Source organism: Rousettus aegyptiacus, unplaced genomic scaffold (genome assembly GCF_014176215.1).
Source record: "Rousettus aegyptiacus isolate mRouAeg1 unplaced genomic scaffold, mRouAeg1.p scaffold_m13_p_13, whole genome shotgun sequence".
NCBI lineage: Eukaryota > Metazoa > Chordata > Mammalia > Chiroptera > Pteropodidae > Rousettus > Rousettus aegyptiacus.
This window is the reverse complement of record NW_023416288.1, coordinates 22,961,971-22,983,897: the sequence shown is the minus strand read 5'-3', so window position 1 is coordinate 22,983,897 and position 21,927 is coordinate 22,961,971. Positions and strand designations below refer to the sequence as shown.

Below are 21,927 nucleotides of genomic sequence, written 5' to 3'. Positions count from 1 at the left end.
TCCTCTATTTACATATTCATATCAATATTCTTGATCTATAAATGTTTCTATTTTTTGGATTCTCTTAAACAAGTTATAATATCTGCCTGATTCCCACATGAGTTAAATACGATCTTAAACATGTATTCATTTTATATACATGAAGGTTATAATGTTGCTTTTTTTGGAAAATTATCTCTTAATAGATATTATCTAGTGTAAATTGTATATATTTGAATTTCTACTGATACTAGATAACTCAGTGTTAAATATCCAGAGTTGACTGTTTTACTTTTAGAGGTCAAGTTATCATAAGTGCTATATTGCATAATTGATTTCAATGTCATAAAAGCACAAAAAGAAACTTTAATTACTAATGACAAAAAGGGCATTTAAAATTAGGTTTCAGCACAAGCAAATTAACTATTTAGGGATATTATTTAGTTGTGAAGTTCATTGAGATTATCGTTTACCTCACTTTTATACTTTGATGCCCCATTCCCATAACATCAATTTCAAATGTTCAGCCCTTTCTGTAAGTCCTGATAGCCTAAAGAATGAGCATTATTATTCATATTTAGATAAAGAATTGGTAATTTGAAGATGCTAACTAACCCAAAGCCCGCATTATTTCTACTGCAACCATCATGGGCAACAGTTGGTCCTCTCTGGGTGTTAGTTTACAAGGGCTGCCATAATAAAATACTATACCAAGTGGTTGAACAACAGGAAATTTTTTTTTTCACTCTTCTGGAGTCTAGAAATTCAAGATCAAAGTGTCAGGAGGTTGAGTTTCTCCTGAGACCAATCTCTCTGGCTTGTAAATGGCCTCCAATTCCAATCTAACGACAGAGGGTTTATTCCTGCTTCCCCTTTTCCTTATTTATATTTTCTATCACCAACAGCAAGAAACTACTTATTGTTATCTACAACATATTTATTTATATTTTCAATCTTAGTATATACATAAATTAATTTCAGAATTTCTAACTGATATTTCTGTAAGAAACACATTCAATAACTAGAGAATGGCATTTATTATAGTGCATTGTGTATTTAGCTTACTAACCTCCAGTTAAAATGCTGTTTTCCAAAATAAATTCTTTTCTTTTTCACCTTATTCAGTTGGTTATAGTATTAATTTCCATGTTGTTATTCAGTTAGATTATTTGCTATCATTTACATATTGTTTATTTTAGCTTCCATCCCCCTTGAAGTTGGTTGGCATTTTATTAAATTTGCATATTGTTAAATTTATTATGCATAGTGCACCATTCCATGGGTTTTGATAAATGGATAGGATCATGTATCTTCCAACATAGATATGAAACATAACAGTCCCATAGACTCATTTCCTCATCTAGTTCATTTGCAGTTACTTCCATGTACAACCTCCTGTGACTGAGAACCATGCATTTGTTTTTCTTCCCTGTAATTTTGCCTTTGCCAGAATGTACTGTAAATTAAATGATTAATATGTAGGTTTTCAGGTCTGGCTTCTTCCAATCAGAAATGGCATTTAAAATTCACTTATGTCATTGGGTGAATCAATAGTTAATTCCTTTTCATTGCTGATAGTACTCCATCCTAAGTATGTGCCAGAATTTATCTATTCATTTGTTGAAAGACATGTAGATTGTTTCCAATTTTGAGGAATTATGTCCTAGGGATTTTAATATATATTTTAATTAATTGATGTCTTTCAAGTATTATTTTCCATTTTCCTTGTAATAAAGAAAGCTTATGACACCATATTCTCAATTCTTTCCTCCTATCCATTGCTTTATTTTTTCATATATTTTGCTTTTACATCAGCTATGCCATTATATGTCAATACTAATTTTGCTTTAGACAGTCACTTCACTTTTAGAGCAGTTAAAAATAAGAGAAAATAAAAATGAATGACTTATTTTAACTTTATTGGATTTTCAGTACCATTCATGTATTTGTATAGATTCCATTTTTCTCTCTGGTATCCTTCTGCCTGAGGAGCGCACTTTAACATTTGTTGTAAATTAGGTGGGAGAAGTTTTCTAGCTCTAACGTATTTTTCATACATGACTTTCTGAGATTTTAGCTAATAGAAAGAAAAACAGAGGAAGAATGAAGGAAAATGAGCTTATTACAAACTAATTGATCTAGGTCTAAAGTGTGATATTTTTACAGATCTTTGGAAACATGGTGGAGTGAAAGATGTCCCCAGATCTCTCCCCTTGACACAAAAATAGGCTGAACATCTAAAACTCAACAAAAAATGCCCAAACTGCACACCAGCACATATGAGCATGGGATCTGCGCATAAGAGCGACCACAGGTCAGAACCCCGGGAGCCGGGTGGTGGACTGGAAGAAATAAAGAAGTTGCCTCTGGCAGCCTCTGGAGCTCCCTGCAGGCAGAGGGGGAGGAGAGAAGGAGCAGCAAGTTCCTAAGGAGAGTTCCGGAGCAGCCCTGCCTGGGAAAGCTGTGAGCTCCCGGTGGCTGGCTGGCTGCAGGGCACAGTTATCAGAGCATAAAGTAGAGAAGCTGGACTGGACTGCAGAGGAACAACGGTTTATTTTTATCGCTCTGGTTGCAAAACGGAGGCTGACCTGCAGCCCCTAATCACCAATCCAGAGGGCCCCTCGCCCCATACCATCTGAGACTGATCACCACTGAGCTCCCGGAGGAATCTGAGCAAACTCTGCTGACTGTTGCTGACACTGACAGGGATTGAAACTGAGGATAGCAAATGTGATTAAATATCTACAAGAAAATTTAAAAAGCGACATTAAGACTTTATATAAAGCAGGGATCCAAGAGGCTTAGTTAGATGCCACCTACTGGAAACCAAAAGAAAAATGCCTTCTTTGCAACAGGCTAAGGAGAGATCTTTATATAATAAATTTTCTTTCTGGAAAAACAGCAGAATATACTTCCATTAATCCCCAGGCAGAGAAATAGTCCATTAAACACCATGAACAACAAGGTGACAAGGCATCTCAGAAATAAAGAGAAAAATCTCTAGAAAATAAGCTTATAGACATAGAAATATGCAATTTAAATGACAGAAAATTTAGGATGGCACTTCTGAAAAGACTTAATGAGATCCAAAATAACTCGTCAACAACTTTAGGAATTGAAAAAAAAAAACAACTAGATGAGCAGAGCAATGTGATTGAAACCCTCAGAAAGAACTTTTGGAGATGAAAAGCACACTGCAAGTGTTGAAAAATGAAATAACAAGCTTGGGAAATAGAGTCGACCAAATGGAGGAAAGGATCAGTGATATTGAAGACAGAAATCTAGCAATAAATCAGAAGGAAGAAGAGAGAAACTGAAGAATTAAAAATAAAAAAGAGAAATTCAAGAACTAGCTGATACCATCAGGAGAGGAAACATAAGAATAATGGGAATTATTGAAGGCAAGGAAAAGGAACAGGGATCAGAAATCATTATCAGACAAGTAGTTGACGAGAATTTTCCTAATCTAACGAATGAGCTGGACCTTGGAATTCAAGAAATCAACAGAACACCGAATTATCTCAATCCAAAAAAGGCCTTCTCCAAGACATATTGTATCAAAATTACCAAAAATCAACAACAAAGACAAACTTCTCAAGTCAACCAAGGAGAAAAATATGGTAACTTATAAAGGTAAACCCATTAGATTGTCTTTGGACTTCTCAGCACATACCTTACAAGCCAGAAAGGAATGGAAACAAATATTTAAACTATTAAGTAAAAAGAACTACCAGCCTAGAATAATGTATCCAGCTACGCTCTCCTTTAGATATGAAGGAGAAATTAAGACTTTTCCAGGGATACAAAAATTGAGAGAATTCTCCACTATGAGTTCTGCACTAGAGGAAATACTGAAAGGGGTCAGTTCATCTAAAACAAAATGACAAAAATAAAAAATAAAAAAAAATAAACATAATTAGGCATAAGGTGACTATCAGGCAAATAGAAACAGAGGAGTGCAACCATTACTAAGAACAGGCCATTATAGGATGTGGTTCCATAATGTAGTGGTTAGCACGTCTGCTTTATACACAGAAGGTCCTGGATTTGTGCCCCAGTGGAGCCGGTCCATGGTCTATGGCTATACCACCCTGAACGAGCCTGATCCTGTCTAATCTCAGAAGCTAAGCAGGGTAGGGCCTGGTTAGTACTTGGATGGGAGACCATTTAAGAAGACCAGGTACTGTAGGCATAATAAAAACAAAAAATAAAGTATTGTAAGTTGACAAGGTAATTGTAATCTGTAAGGTCAACCAAGGGTTGCCACACTTAAAAAAAAAAATTAAAAAACGATATAAGGAAAGTACCTTAACATAATAAAGGCCATCTATGACAAACCCTCAGCCAATATTACACTTAATGGTGAAAAACTAAAACCCTTCCTTCAAAGATTAGGAATCAGGCAAGGCTGTCCACTATCACTACTGTTATTCAATATAACATTGGAAGTCCTAGCAAGCGCTATCAGGCAAGAGAAAGATATAAAAGACATTCAAATAGGAGACAAAGAAGTCAAACTCACTATTTGTGGATGACATGATTCTCTATATAGAAAACCCTAAAGATTCCATAAGAACACTACTAGAAACAATAAGCAAATACAGTAAAGTCTCTGGATACAAAATCAACATTCAAAAATCCATAGCTTTCCTATACTCTATTAATGAAGTGTCAGAAAAAGAAGTGAAAAAATAATGCCTCTCACAATTGCACCAAAAAGAATAAAATACCTAGGAATAAATTTAACAAAACAAGTGAAGGACCTATGTAATGAAAACTATAAGACCTTATTAAAAGAAATCGAAGAAGATACAAAGAAATGGAAAGATATTCTGTGTTCGTGAATTGGAAGAATCAACAGTTAAAATGACCATATTACCTAAAGCATTTTACAGATTTAATGCAATCCCCATGAAAATCTCATCAGCATTTTTTAAAGAAATAGAACAAAAAATCATCAGATTTGTATGGGAGCATAAAAGACCCCAAATTACTAAAGCCATCCTAAGAAAAAAAGAATGAACGTGGAGGCATCACTCTGCTCGACTTCAAATTATACTACAAAGTGACCGCAATCAAAACGGCATGGATTGGCAGCAAAACAGACACATGTACCAGAGGAACAGAAGTACACTCATATTTATATGGACGAATAAACCAAAAACATACAGTGGAGAAAAGAAAGCCTCTTCAATAAATGGTGCTAGCAAACCTGAAAAGCCACCTGCAAATGAATGAAACTAGACTTTGTCTATCACCACACACCAAAATTAACGTAAAATGGATTAAGAACCTAAATATAAGACCTGAGACAATAAAATGCATAGAAGAAAATATAGGAACGAAACTCAAGGACCTTGGACTTAAAGATAATTTTATGAATTTGACCTCAAAAGCAAGGGAAGTAAAAGCTAAAATAAATGAATGGGACTACATCAAACAAAAAAGCTTCTCTGTTCAGTGAAACTGTGAACAAGGTCAAGAGACAACCACCTGAATGGAAAAATATATTTGCAAGCAACACCTCCAATAAGGATCTAATATCCAAAATATACAAAGAACTCATACAACTCAATTACAACAACAAAAAAACAAATGATCCATTAAAAAAATGGGCACTTCTCCCTAGAGGACATACAAATAGCCAACAAATATATGAAAAGATGCTCAGCACTGCTAGCTATCAGGGAAATGCAAATCAAAATCACAATGAGATACTATATCACACCTGTTAAAATAGCTAACAAATAATAACAAATGTTGGAGAGGAACCGGAGAAAAAGAAACCCTTATACATTGCTGATGGGTCTGCAAATTGGTACAGCCACTATGGAAAACAGTATGGAGTCTGCTCAAAAAAAACTAAGAATTGATCTACCATAGGATCCAGCAATCCTTCTACTGGGTATTTACCCTAAAGACTTGAAAACCCATAGCTAAAAAGATATTTGCGCACCAAAGTTCATAGCAGCATTATTCACAGTGGCCAGGACATGGAAGCAACCTAAGTGTTCTACAGTAGATGACTGGCTAAAGAAGCTATGGTAATATATACAATGGAATATTACTCAGCCATGAAAAGAGATGAAATACTGCTATTTATGACAACATGGATGGACCTAGAGATAATTATGCTAAGCGAAATAAGCCAGACGAAAAAAATGTTGAAAATCATATGATATCATTTATATGTGGGATATAAACCTAAAAACAACAAATGAACTGGACAAACAAACAGAGACTCATGGACATGGACTACAGGCTAGTGGTTACCAGAGGACTATAGACTAGTGGATTGGGGGAGGAGGAGATTGGTAGGGTTTAGGGGGAGGGTGAAGTGGGTAAAGGGAATCAAATATATGGTAGTTGAAGGAAACTGTATATAGAATATACAGATGTCAAATGATAATACACACCTGAAAATTATATAATTGTATAAATTTAACTTTATTGTTAATTCAATAAACTTAATTTTTAAAAGTATGATATATTTAGTATAAAATACTTTATTTTTGTCATAATAACATTTTATAAAAATATACAGTATGATTGGTTTCATAAAGTTAATCCATTATATCTTACATATTAGAGTTATGTCCTCTCACAAAGAAATATTTCATGTTTAATACATGTCATATAAAAATATGTGTAGCGTAATGCTATGTATATGTAAAAATATACATAATATGCATCAATCCATAAAGGTACACACCAAAATGTTTGCTAGGATTGCTTTAAGCATATAAATGAGATTGAGGGTTGAGAGGGAAGTTTTACTTATAATCTGTGTATTTCTATATTCTTTAAATTTTGTTTTACCATTAACATATACTAATTATATAAGTTTCTTTAAAAGTAGAATAACTATATTTTCAAAAGTTAACACATCCAACTAGTTTAAAACAAGTATCTTAAAGATAAAACTAAAAAATATTTAAAATCTAAAACCTCCTCTAATGGATATCCTCTACGTCTAGAAGCATTGGAAATCGTAGGTTCTATTTCTCTTACGCTTAATTGTAGCTTTTAAGTGCCAGTCATTGAGATTTGTTTTTCATCGTTTCAAATCATTAGCCCATAAAGTATTATTCTGTATCTACTGACTCAGACAAATTAATGATGGAACCAAAGAATATATTAGTTACTACTACTGACTAAACAATCAAAAATATATGTATTTCCTTATAAACAAAGGAACTGATATTCACCATACTGTTCTTTTCCTGTTTTGTCTAATTTTGCATTACAGATCTCTAAAATTTGCTCCCAAATTCTTCTTGTCCCTACATCTTCGAATACTTTATCATTACTGTGACTCACTCTAATGATTTAGTGGACTTATAAATCATTAGAAAGACCAATCTGGCTGATGATGCATTTGAGTAATACATCATCAGAAAAAGGTGCTTAGATGATATATTACCCAAAGATGGCATTGTGTAGAATGGAATCCAAGAACACTTCCAGTTAGTGCATGGAATGCTCTATTTGAAGAGGGATTTATTTAAAAATACACTTACTATCTTTGGCTAAGTTTTAATCCATCATTAAATATCTTGTTACAAGACTTCCACTCCAGCTATTTGTTTCTAAAATGCACATGAAATATATCATGTTTTTGAGGGAAAATTACTCTTTTTCTTCATCAAGAAATGCACTAACATGATATTTTGAATATTAATTTTCTACATTTCTTAATGTTAATGTATGACTGTATAATATAGAGATATTTTTCACCATCAATATTAATCATCATTTTGCATATTCTAAAGTAGCAATACTGGAATAATGTGACTCTGGAGACACATCTACAATCACTATTAACCAGGGCCATATGACTCCTGTGTGAACTGTAGAGTGTTTAAAACACTATAATTTAAAAATTGGCTTTCAGGGATCTGTGGATTAAATTTAAGTCCTATGTAATTTGAGAGCCACAGTTTATCAGTCTTCTAATATTTAGTCATAATCAAGTATTATTCTGCACTATTGATTTTCTATTTGTGAGAAATAGTGTATAATTTTTCTCATACTAATTCATAGATAATAGTCTGGACTCTAAAATTGAATAGACAAGTTTACTTTTTTGTTTTTTGTTTTTGGGGTTGTTTTTGAATAAAAAAAGAAGCAGTCTGGCACCAGAAATGAGCACCCTAATACATTTTTAATATTAATGTAAATGGTACCATCATAACCTTGTACAAAAGCCTTGCTCTGTGATGGGAAAATAAATGGAGCCACTTCAAAATGAAGTCAGAGTTGCCAGCCCAGAGTCTCACTGCTCAAACTTTGTAGTGTTTTAACTGGGCAAAATAAACTGGGTAAAGCAATATCAAATTTCAAATAACTCTTTGTAAAACTAACAGGAAAGCAGACATCCTGATAACGACACTAAAAATTAAAGAAATTCTTTAGAGCTAGCACACCACATATAGCTAAAGAATAACTTAACTTATTTGCACCTGTGGAGATTTCATCCTTGGCTTATTAACACCAATAAAATATGCCTTCCTTCTATTTATGTAATTATTCTCCTTCCCTTTCTCATAAATACCCCTTGCCTTCACACTCTAATAAGAATACTATTTGGATTTCTGCCTGAATCAGTGCTTCCCAGAATTGCAATTATTTTTTATCTCAAATAAACACTTGTTGCTTCACACTTTTGCCTAAATTCCTATGAATGTTAGAGATTTTTTTTTATCTCCGATGATACTGATGCACTCTTAGGTTTATTAATCACTGTTGTAAACCTTCCCGTTGCCTTGAATCTTAGAAAAAAACTCCCTCTGATCCGAAAGAAATAATAATTTTTTTTATCCTTGCTCCTCCCCCAAAACAAAACAAAACAAAACACTCCTTCTTTGCCCAATCCAGGACTCAATAATTCTGCCATAAGCTGGTGGGCAGAAATCATATCCATCTTTTCAACTCAGTAAAGAATATCTTACCTTTTGACCCACTGTGGACAATTGGAGAGTACAACTGTATTCTAGAGTGTACAATTCTTGAGTGTAAGTATAAATTTCATCCCATGTTCACCCACAATTATGGCCCCATATCATTGGCTGTTATTTCTTCTCTGTGAGGGGACAAGATCAGCTTGACCCATCCTGCTTACAGTAATATAGTAGCATCGCCATCTTCTGTCAGCACACATTTCATTCTTTAAAAATAAGCAAAATTTTCAGGCATAGAACAGCTCAAATCCAGATTAACAACACCACTAAATATTTGTTTTATATAAAATATGAAGAGTCTTAATTATCTGATAAATTTTCATCTATTTTCATTACCAAGCAGAACTTTTAACATAATCATTTATACACTCTTCATTTGGTTGAGTTTTCAAACCACTCAAATTCTTTCCAAGGACAATAGAGGTTATTTACTTCAAGTCTGCTTGATTAAATGACCTGATAAAGTAATTCTCCCCGTGTAAAGAAGCTGTTAACTTGAAAGGTAAATTCCAATCTTGTTTTTCAGATGGTAGAAATTGCTTATGACTTTGAAATTGGCAGTTTTTCCTGCCAGGCACCACAGGATGTCTCATTATACAAGCTTCAGGAAAGAAATTTAGACTTTTTAAAAAAGCCTAAGACTGTTTTTTATACACAGGCACAATAATTCCTCTTTAAGAAATACTAAACAAAGAATCCAAAATACAGGAAGAGCTGCCCTCCAGTATATCCATTGATCTATTATTGACAATCATAAAATTAATAGGAATAATCTAAGCATCCAAAAAATAGAGGACTAAAGGCATACATCTTTCCAGCTAATATTATTTCTCAGTAGAATATTTCCTGGTTTTCAATATCCGAATTTTTATTCTTTCATTATGATGTTTTAGTCATTGTTTACCAAGGAATATTTTATATGTGTGTCTCTAAAACACAATGAAATATTTTTAACAAAATGGTATTTGGAATAAATCTTAGTATGTTCCAAATCATCGGTGTCATGGTAACACATTTTGAAAAGCACGCTGAGTACAACAAAAGGCAGGTGTCCTGTGGCTGTGGCTAGCCATAGAGCAATGTTCTTGTGGAGTTGCATCGTGTGTGACATTAAAATGAACTGTTCTTTTAAAATGGCCTAATATTGCTTTAACACCAGATAGAGAAACTCAGCTGTGTAGTAGTCCCATCTTATCCATGGTTTCAGTTTCTGAGGTTTGTCACCTGTGGTCAACCATAGGTATAGATATTATATGAAAATATGATATGAAACCTAGTAAATCTACATATGAGAATGTATCATAGAAGAAAGGAAATGTATAAAGACCCTTATTATAATTCAAAATTTTTTAAATGTTTAAAAAAATGCGAACTAATCATTCATAAATGGGCAAATAGTTTATTCTAACGATAGAATATAATATACTAGTTAAAATAAATGAACTAGGTTTATATGTAACAACATGGAGATAGTGTAAAAACATAATTTATTATTTTGAGTAAAAGTTACAAATTTAAAAAGCTACATATAATATTTATGTAATTTTAAGATTTGAAAAATACTGCGTAATTATATGTATGTATGTGTATAAAATTTAACTATAGATAGATGTATGAGAATGATCTATTATATGAAATCTATATTATATATCAAATATATAATATGCAATATTATATAATATCAAAAATATTATATGAAAAATTTCATAAGTAAACAATTCCTAAATTTTAAATCGTAGGCTGTTCTGTGTAGTGTGATGAAATCTCGAGCCAGCTCTCCCAGGACCTGAATCACTCCTTTGTCCAGCAGATCCACACTGCATACTCTCCCTGCCGGTTTGTCAGTAGCTTTCTTGGTTATCAGGTCAACTGTCATGGTATCACAATACTCATTTTACTGACTAATGACCCCAAAGACATTCACAGAATTTTTCTTACAGTATATTGTTATAATTGTTTGGCATTATTATTAGTTATTGTTAGTCTCTTACACTGGCCTAATTTATAAATTAAACTCTATCACGTTGTGCACATACAGTAAAAAAAATAGCATATATAACATTAATAAGGGGGCTACTATAATTCACATGTTGATGTTTTCTTTAGCTGTTTTTATTGTCTTTATTTTTAAGGTAAAAAATATTATAGGTATTGCTAAGTTTCGGCTTCCTTTTCATATCTGCTCCCCATTTCTATCTCAGAGGTAACAAGTATCATTAAATCTTTCTCATACATCTATAGTTAAATTTTATACACACACATACATATAATTATGTAGTATTTTTTGAATCTTAAAATTATATAAATATTATATGTAGCTTTTTAAATTTGTAAATTTCGCTCAAAAATAACAAATTATGTTTTTACACTATCATCTCCATGTTGTTACATATTGTGAGAACAAACCATTTGTCTATTTATGAATGGTTAGTTTGCATTTTTTTAAACATTTAAAAAATTTGAATATTACAATAAGCATCTTTGTACATTTTTCTTCTTCTATGATACATTCTCATATGTAGAATTGCTAGGTTTTAGGAAATAACAACATTAACTTGACTAGTTATTGACAAATCACTCTCTGAAACTAGTTGCACTGATAAACACTCCCACCAGCAATGTAAAACGTCTTATGCCCCTACAACCTGGGCAGCAATATCTGGTATTAAAAGTGGTTTAAGATTATTTCAATCTAATGTATGAAATGTACCTCACTGTTGTTTGAATGGGTACCTCCTTGACTATCAGTGATTCTGGATCAATATATATTTTTTAATTTATTTATTTAAATTAGTTTCAAGTATACAGTACATTGGTTAGACATCTATACAGTTCATAAAACGATCCCCCCAATACTCTCTCCCTCCCCTGGCCCTCCACCTAACCAGTGTATAAATGCTATCTGCATTCCCTATGCCGTGCTCCCTATTCCTGTGACCAACTACGAACTACTAATTTGTACTTCTTTAACCCTTCACCTCACTCTCCCAGCCCCCCAATCCCCTTCCCTTCTGTCTGTCATCAAATTGTTCACTCTATTTCTGAGTTGGTTTTTGATTAGTTTGTTCTTTTTGTTTCTTAGATTCTGCATATAAATGAAATCATATGGTATTTATCTGTCTCTGTCTGGCTTATTTCACTCAGTATAATAACCTCTAGATCCATCCATGTCATTGTAAATGGTAGGATTTCATTTTTTTAATGGCTGAGTAATAGTCCATTGTATATATGAACCATAATTTCTTTATCCAATTGTCTGTTGATGGGCATTTAGATTGCTTCCATATCTTGGCTATTGTAAATTGTGCTGCGGTGAATATTGGAGTGCATAGATCTTTACAAATTATTGTTTTGGTTTTCTTTGGATAAATACCCAGAAATGAAAATTCTGGGTTAAAAGGTAGATCCATTTTTAATTTTTTGAGAGACCTCTACACTGTTTTCCATACCAGCTGTACCAATTTGCAATCCTACCAACAACGTATGGGTCGGCTTTAGCCCAAGCGTTTATTTCATTATGGGTCAATACATTTTAATGGCATAATTAGAATATAGTAAGTTATATGCACTATATAGAGATACACTTTGCCATAATGTGTCTTTTTCATTAAACTTAATAAATAATATGTTTTCATGTTATTAAAAACTTTAAAAATAAAATTTAATAATTTGATTTATTCCATCCTATGTCTGTGACCACTTTTTAAATTTAGTTAACTATTATTCATTTAGAGAATTCCTTAGTTTTACTATGGCAAAGAAATGGTTTAAATATAGTGATTTCTACTTTCATGAAGATAGAATAACTATATTTCTCTGTATGCATCCTCTAAGTACATCTGAAAATTTAGACATTATATGTAAAAAAAAAAAAAATCTTAGGAAAACTCTGAGGAGTAGAAAGAAGAAACATATTGGCTGGAGACCTCAGAACACCCCCCAAAGCATGACATAGTGGTGAGTTTATGGATTTTTCTTTTTGCCTAATGTATCTCAGATTTGGAGTTAAAGACGCTGACTACCTGGAATTCACAAAAACCTAAAACACACACATGCAAAACAAAAGAGTCTTATTTTCTGTAGCCTGAGGACTAGGAATAAGGCACCCTAGCAAGATAGAAACTTGTAAACAATAACCACTCTATTTGAAATTTCAGAAGCTGAACTCTACCCAAGCCAGACTACATAAGGCACCCCAATACTCTTACTAGTGAGATATACAAAAACCAAGTAGGAAGCCAGGAGATTCATTCCCTCCGAGTGATAAGGAGCCCTCAGTCTGTGGGGCCAGTGGAGATCACACAGGTTGCCTAGAGTTCCAGAGCTACTCAGCTGTAACATTCTACTGATTCTGATGACAATAGTTTTATATAGTAAAACTTTGTAAAATTATTCATGAACACTTTATTCTCAATTTTATCTTAGATTCTTAAACTGTACTTTCTTTTAAATTACTTACATTTATGAAGGCTTCAAAGTTGTCGAATTTTTTCAAAATAATTGGTTTATGCTTTGATCTAATTACTATGTTACTCTACTACATTTGTTTTATAATTAATTTTAATGTTTAATAATTTATTCATAATCAATTTACACATCGTTTATACAATTCATATGTAACATACAATGTAAATATGTAAAATACATAATCATTTCTAATTTACAAAATTGTACACTTAGTTTGTATAAAGATATATATTTCACTTATAAGTTAAATACTATTTACATATTTTATATATAAATTAACATTTTCCTCAAAATTTCATACACAATAATTTAATTTATTAAGTTGAAAAGGACCCAGGAGTTACCTTTGAGTATCATTTGGATAACTGTCAAAGCTTCTGATACTTTGCATTTGGTACACATCCAAGGGTTTTAATGTATTTCTGGACACTATGACTTTCTCTTTGACACTGTAGTTACTTGAAATTTTCTTTTAACATTCAGTTGGTGTGATTTTGTTTTATGCTCTTATTAATTTCTAATATTAATACTTTGTGGTTTGCGAATGGCTTCTTTTTAAGAATTGGTGGTGATCTCTTAGTAGCATAGTATATTCTCATCTTTTTAAATTATTTCAAGTCTGCTTAAAATGTTGAAAGCTCTGTATATGTGTATGTATAAATACACACAGGTAGATAGATATGCAAAAATATAATTTTAATATATAAAGAAATAACATATTTTTATGCACTATTCACTGATAATTGTTACAGTGATAAGCTTGCAGTAATAAATTTTGGAAACTATAAATTAAGGGCTACAAACCTCTTGCAAACTCATTCAATGTGAAAGGAGCATTGTATAATATTCCTATTAATATTGTAAGAAACTGGAACACATTTAGAAATTGTTAATATTAAGAATTGTTTTCTGCTAAAAGTTGACATTAGAAATGGTACAAATATGGAATATAAGGGAAATAAATATCTCCTTTTAGTTAAGTACATTATAAAAACCTTTTAAATTAATTTTTAAAATATATTTATATGTGCAATTCCAACGCACATGAATAAGTATAATTCTCTCTACTAAAATGTGGAATTTCCTTTGTTTGGAGGAGGTATCCTATCACTTATTTTTTTCCCCAAATGCAGTAGTTTGACTATTTCCCAGAAAGACATTTCTCTTAATTTCCTTTTGGATTATCTAGCTCTTGGGTTTAAATTTAAAGTTTAAAAGAACCATTTGATTTTAATAACTTTTATGTGTAGTGCTCCATTGAATTTGGGCTTTAGCACATAGAACTACTTTTCCATCAGGTGATTTCTAGTAAATCCCTGTGTGTAAAAGCAAGATAAACACACATCACTGAGTTTGTTATTGCAATTAAATTATTGGATTTTTACATTTGAATATGTTTTGAGCATTGAAAAGCTGAAGAGCCTGTTTTCTCATGTTGGTCATGGACACTTTTCTGACACTTAATAACTTGAAATAAGCCTGCCAATATTCTTAAAAGTCTCAGAATGTGAAAATGCTACATATTTAATATAGGGAAAACAAATTCAGTAAACCACATTCACTTAATAACAACCTAGATAAACTCTTTCACAGAATCCATTTTGTGAAGTCTAAATTCTTTTGGTATACTCTAATTTTCATTTTTCCATTAAAATATTTACTCTCTCACACATTTTTGTAATGTTTCACTTATTTTGCTCAAACCAGTTAACTAAATTTACTCTCTTTAGAATTTTCTTGCTAATGACCACCCATGTACATTCCTAAACATGAGCTATATGCACTCTTGAGACAGGTACTCTTGAAGAATACAGATTTTGGTATAAAGTGGATACTTGAGATAATCTCGTCATGTATGTAGTCATTTATTTATTCAGAAATCCATTCACTTATCCAAAAATTCATTCATATGATTATTCAAAAATATGTATTAATTCGATCAAACACTATTATGTGTTAGATACCATGTTGACCTAGAAGAAATTGTTAAGCCAAATTCCCCTTGTACAGTGACCATGAGTAGACAGTGTAAATTTTCAAAATGATGCATTCAGCATTATTGAATGCACCTTTCTCAAAACTTACTCAGTAGGGCCTCTACTACAACCAGTATTTTGCATGAAGCCAGATACTTCATTAACTCTATTCCTACTGCAATTTTCTGAGAATGTGTGTGTATGAGAGAGAGACAGACAGAAAGCAGAGACAGAGAGAGAAAGAAGGAGAAAGAGAGAAGTGACATGGTAGTAATTTTATTGGTCATAATGGTCACAATATAGTTATGAGTAAGTATATGAGCAGAAAATTCTCAAATGACCTTAGAATTCTATCCTCTGAATAATATATTAAACTGAAGAAAATACAAAGAACAGATTACATGTTATTTTTTTGGTGTGGGGGAAGAATGATAACAAAACAATCTGTTTAAATTTATTTAGGGATAATAATTTAATAAGAAAAATTTGAAGAGATAACATTTATTTTTAAAGTTATTATTTCTATTAGACAGTATACTAAGTAACCCCTCAGAAGAATTTTATGTGGTAAGTGTTATATATATCAAGAAAAATTTAGCCACACATCGTAGTACATATAGCCAGTATGAGATAGTGTTGGTCTCAAAGTATGTGCCATTTTTGCTGATAAAGACTAAATTTTATTCATCGTTTTTATTTTTACTTAATTCTAGAGATCCTTTAAATCTCTAATGCAAACAATTTAAGTGATAACAAAAACTATATTTCTTAGAACAAAACTAGCTCCTGCCTATTTGAGAATTTACCAAATTAATTATTTTTTCTGATTGATAGGTTTGTTGTTATTCTTACATTTAATATAGGATTAGGCTTAGAATGATGCTGGCATTACACTAAACGGTGGCACAAGTTTTTAATAAACTTCATAACAGTGAAGTATATTACCTTCATAAGCTGTTTTTTGTTGTCATATTATTATTCTAAATAAATATATTCTCATTGCTTTTCTCCTTTGGCTTTGAAATTAAGCAGATATATATACACAGTGTCTTCTCTATGAGATCACGGCACAAGGCACTCTGCTTTGACTTTGAGAAATGTAAAGGTCAAAGCAATGGTTGCTATCAGTGTCTTAATGGAGATACATGGAAAATGGACAAAAGAGAAGTAATTATAACTTAGTTGATGTGGTCCTTTTTTTTTTTTTTTTAACAAAAGTGGCTTTAAATTAAATCTTGAGAAGATGTTGGAAAAGCAAATATCAATTAATTAATCTGTATTTAATTCCTATTATGACTTAGATTATGTTAAGGATACCAGTGAATGTGACTGAAAATACAAAAACATAAGTCTACATATTTCCCACTACCTAAACAGGGAATCTGTTTGGATGGAAAAAAATAGAATCCTATTTTCATTAGCTTTAAATAAGAAAACATACTGAGAGTCTCACAAATTCAAGAAGTACCCATTAGTCTTAAAAGAGATTAGAACCAGAAATTGTAAACATCAAAATAAATACAAATGTCTCTTCTTCTAAGACTTTAGGGTTTGTTGACCCCCTTTTTTTCCCCAGATCTAATTCAAATTTCTATTCTCTTTCTAATGACCATTTTCTCTGCTGATCTCTAGTACTGATAATCCGAAGTCTGTGTTCTAATTCCTGATTCCTACAAGGAAAAAATATAGTGGACAAAGCTCAGATCAGGAAACCATCCTTGGCTATCCATTTGTTAACCATGACTAGGAGCAGGGTCAGGTCATTCAAGGTCACTTCTTCATCATAGATGGTAAGAGTTCTCTATAAAATTATGGGTCATGTAGGGACAGTAGTCACGGTCACTAGATTTAGAAAATGGAATCACTTTGTTCTGAACTGTCTAAATTGCATAGTTTGATTTGTAACATGATATAATTTGGATGGCACCTAAAACAATCTTGCTCGTGAAATGTAATTTTTTTTTTTTTTTTATAATAGCACGTATTGAATTCAACAAAACTTTCTATGTTTCTAAGATAGTTGAAGCTGGGTCTTTGAGAGGGAAAATTGTTTCATTGGGTGGCGTGCAAGCATAAAATTGCATAATGGAGTTACAAAACAGCCTATGGGTACACAATCCCAGGGAATCTATTGTGGTAATTCAGAACACAGTGGCCACAGTTGGAAATAAACCGATATCTGGGCATTTTCTCACAGAAGCTTTCAGCTACTACAGATATGTCAATTGATACGGTTATATACCTTGTATCTTTCTCTTCTATCTCAATACATACTATAATCATTAGTGATCATGTTGTCTTCTATTTTCACACATCTAAAACCAAAACAAGACAAACCTTGGTTTTCAGAGTTAGAGTTTAAACAAATAGGAGCTCTCCACATCGAATGCCTGTGTAAATAATAAGACTACCTCCGCCCTCCAGTAATTTAAAACTTGAGAGTCAGATTTTGAAATTTGATCATCAGTGTCCTCCTTTGTAAGTAAAGACCACTCAGACATTTGAGTTACTTACATAGAGGCTTAGGATCAATTTCTCCTTTACCAGCCCTTTTCTTATCCAAGTTGAAATAATTCTATTTGCTGCTGTGTAACTCTTTTTTTTACCCCGTATATCAAGGCTGGGCACCCTCACAAAATGTTTATCCATCAGTGGTAAAGACATTGCTCATTTCTTAGTAAAGAATAAGAAGAGTAACAGCTGGAACCTTATTATTAGTCTAAGTAGTTTGATTTTAAGGCCTTAACCTGTCTTAGTCAAGGATAATTTGGTTGAAAAGAGCTGAAACCCACTGAGAGAAGGATAAACAAAAAGGGGAAGGGATTATCTAAATATAGGAGAGTCTTAAAGAATCCAAATGAAGAAAATATACCTAGCCCTTGCCTTTTTTAGCAACTGGATATTAGAAAACTGATTTCTTTCTCTCTCCCTCCCTCCCTCCCATTCTCCCTCCCTCCCTCCCTCTCTCCTTCTCCTTCTCCCTCTTCCTCTCCCTTTCCCTGCCTTCCTCTTTCCTCTCTTTCATTCCAACATCTCTGCTCCTATATTTTCCTCAACGTTTTTGCTTTCACATTTTGGCTTCTTCTGCTCTTTCACCTGCTTGTAGACACGTTATCACAGCCGATCCAAAGAGGCTCTGAATCCCCAAGATTAAATGATTTTCAGTTCAATGTTTTCCCTCAAACTGATTTGTTTTCAGGTCCTGCCCCAAACTTTGAAAAGGTAACTTCATTAACTCAATTTGGGTCAGTTGGGCATTTGGTTAGCCCTGGCCGAGTATGAAGGCAGGGTAAATATTCAGAGCTCTTCCTTCAGGACTTTAGGCAAGCTAGATTCCCCAGGAAGATACAGCTGGGTGGAAATTGTTTGCATCTCCAACATGTATCCCTTGCAGTTCTGAATTAAGATTTAACAAATTATTAAATAGAAGCCCCTGCTGAATGTCAGGCATCTATTTTAAATTTTATTGTATTTATTTAATATCATTTTCACAATAACCTTGTGATAATTGAATCACTCCCATCTATTAGAATAAAAAAAAACATGGAACTAAGTGATTTTATATAAATTCTTCGTGGAGGACAGAATTATAGTGTGAGGGGGGACAGAGTGAGCCCAAATTAAACTATTTATCGATTATTTTTTCTCATACTATAACTCTAAAACATGTTGCCAATATTCTCTTCCCTACAATTTTAGCTATATGCCATGCTGAGATATTGGTTTTTTTTGTTCTTCCTCGATATTTTTTCAAAATTTTTTAGTAGTTTCCACTTTTCAAAGATATCTATAGAGTATTTATTTGCTGACGTATTGGGTATTTCTTTCCCACAATCTTATATGGCAAACTTTCTGCTTATTAAATAGTTCTATGCATATATATATATATAACATATACAATGTATATATTTATATATGTATAAGAATATATATTTATATAATTTAAAATTACATATAAATATATAAAGAGAATTAAAAACCTATTTATATATATATGTATATATACACATATATATGTATATATATAAATATATATATATAATTTGGTGACTGTGCAAATGATGAAAATGAAGGGTTATTTTACCTTGTTTTGGTACTTCTCCTGATTGTTATCTACAGGAAAGCTTTCAACTCAGGATTTGATAAAAAATATCAGCAAGATTAGATACAAATACAGTTACCCTCCAAATCTGTGGTTTCTGCATCCTTGTATTCAATTAACTGAGAATCAAAATTATCCTAAAAAAATATTACATTGTTGCTGATGTGCACTGCGTGATTTGGCCTACAATGGTTGCCTTCTTTTTTCCTGTTATTATTTCCTAAACAATACAACATAACAATTATTTATGTAGCATTTACATTGTATCAGATATTATAAGTAATTTAATGACTTAAAGTGTATGAGATGATATACATAGGTTATATGCAAATATTATGCCACCTTATATAAAGAATCTGAATATCTGCAAATTGGCATACCTGGGAGATCCTGGAATCAAAACCCTGCAGATACCAAGGGACAGCTGTTACAGAAAATAACAGTGTAGACTTCATGGTTGAATGGGCATCTGCATATGATTCTGGGAAACTTACTTAAACTCTGTAGACTCTGAAGTAGGGTGGTTTTGACGCTGAAGTGAAAAAATTACAGAGTGTAAATATATGCATAATATATGATAGTGTTTATTAATATAATGGAGCAAATTTCATATCATATATAGCCATAGCTGCAATGTGCTTTGCTTTTCATGAGCTTTTATTAACCAAGACAGTATTAAAACGATAAGCCAATACTGACAAGCACAGCTTCTTGGTCTTTTCCTTTCATCATTTTTGTTTTCGATTCTGAAGGTTTTGTTTGCTTCTGGTCCATGTTGTATTGGTTTCATCCTACTGTCAATGCTAATACACACATTGCAGTGAGTTTTCGGACTTCTGTTTGCAATTTCTCAAACCTCAGGCTTAGCAAAGAATAGTTTTTGATTTCTTTTTCAAGAATAAATTTTTATAATGTTACATTTCTCATCCTAAATAAAGCAATACAAATCCATGTAAACTACAAAAATACAAGCAGTATAACATCCCTGGCCACCTCCTTCAAGTAGAAATGAGCTCTGGTCTGTGCTACCATGAAGATGTGCACACTATGAGTTTGGTCTTTGATATCTTGTTCTTATTCTCTACCCCAGCTGAGCCTCACTAACTTATCTCACCACCTTGGACCTCTGGGAGGCCCCAGTTTCCTGCTCCTGGATACGTTGTTGAGACATAAGCCAAGCGTCCTTTTCCTTTACTGCTACAATCCAGATATGGTAGAAATTTTTCCAAAATAATGTTTCAGTGATGCTAAGGAAAATGAGAAGAAATAAAGAAATAATATAATATGGTTAAAAATGAGTAAGTTTACATAGTGCTATTAAACAGAAATCAAAATAGAGGCCACCGTTTGAGCATACCCTTAGACCAAATACCCATAGTCATGTAACCAAAACTTAAGCTGTTTCAATTTCCCAAAAATGCCACCTCTGACCTTAAATAAAATGAACTTTTTTATGCCTGAGTGACCTTACGGCTTCTTAGAAAATCTGCTACATACAAGTAAGCTTACGCAATGAAAAAGAATGTGAGTTTCTAGTAGTCAATCGCAAGAAGAACAAACAAACACACAAAAAAACAATGTACTTTCTCATTCATGCTTTATACTGATCTGTAACTACTGAGAGCTGAGCTTCTAACCGCTTTCATTTTGAAGTCTTATTAGTGAATAGTTTGTTTCTTGCTCGATAAAATTTTCGAATCAGGTAAAACTCTTAGAATTTTTGAAAGAGCAGTTTCCTACTGATAAAAATGAAGTTGAATCACGGTTCGACTAGGCTGTCTTAACTTTTCAAACATCCAAGCCAGTTTTCTTTCTCAAACTTGATTGGAACATTCGATCTTTAAACACCTGTTTTCAATTCTCAGAAATATCTAATTTTTTCTTCTCTTTACCTTAAAATGGCTAAGTTGGGAATTCTATTGGTAAATTGGAAGAAGGAAAGAACAGTTTAAAAATTATAAATACTAAGACAAGGATTAATGGCCATAAGAGGACTAAGAATGTTGGGCCATTATCAAGAAAAAAAATGGCTATTTCAGACTTTTTTGGACATGGAAAAAACTCGCAAAGATTCCATCCACATCTTTATCATCTCCCTCTCTAAAGCTTTGTGATTTTATTTCTACCAAGTTTAGGAATCACAGTAGAAGAACACAAGTGTTGGGATCAGATAAATCAAACAAGTCCTTCTCACGCCACATCAATTTGACTTACTATTCTGCCTTCCTTTTCCATTTTAAGCAATTTTGTGATTGCAGTGTGCTCTCTGGGATAATCCAGGATATTCTCCTGTGTTACAGTCAACTAATTAGCAAATTTATTTTCATCTACTACTTTAAATTTCTTTTGCTATGCAAAGCAACATATTCCCAGGTTCTGGGGATTTGATTACGGACCTCTTTGGGAGTTATTATTCAGTTTGCTACATATCTTGTCATCCTCT

The 21,927-nt window shown here is 32.6% G+C and overlaps 1 pseudogene; it reads left to right on the top strand.

Annotated features, from left to right (window-relative positions):
- Window positions 1–4,052: 4,052 nt before the first annotated feature.
- On the top strand, window positions 4,053–4,171 carry LOC118611289 (annotated as a pseudogene).
- The last annotated feature ends 17,756 nt before the right edge of the window (window positions 4,172–21,927 follow it).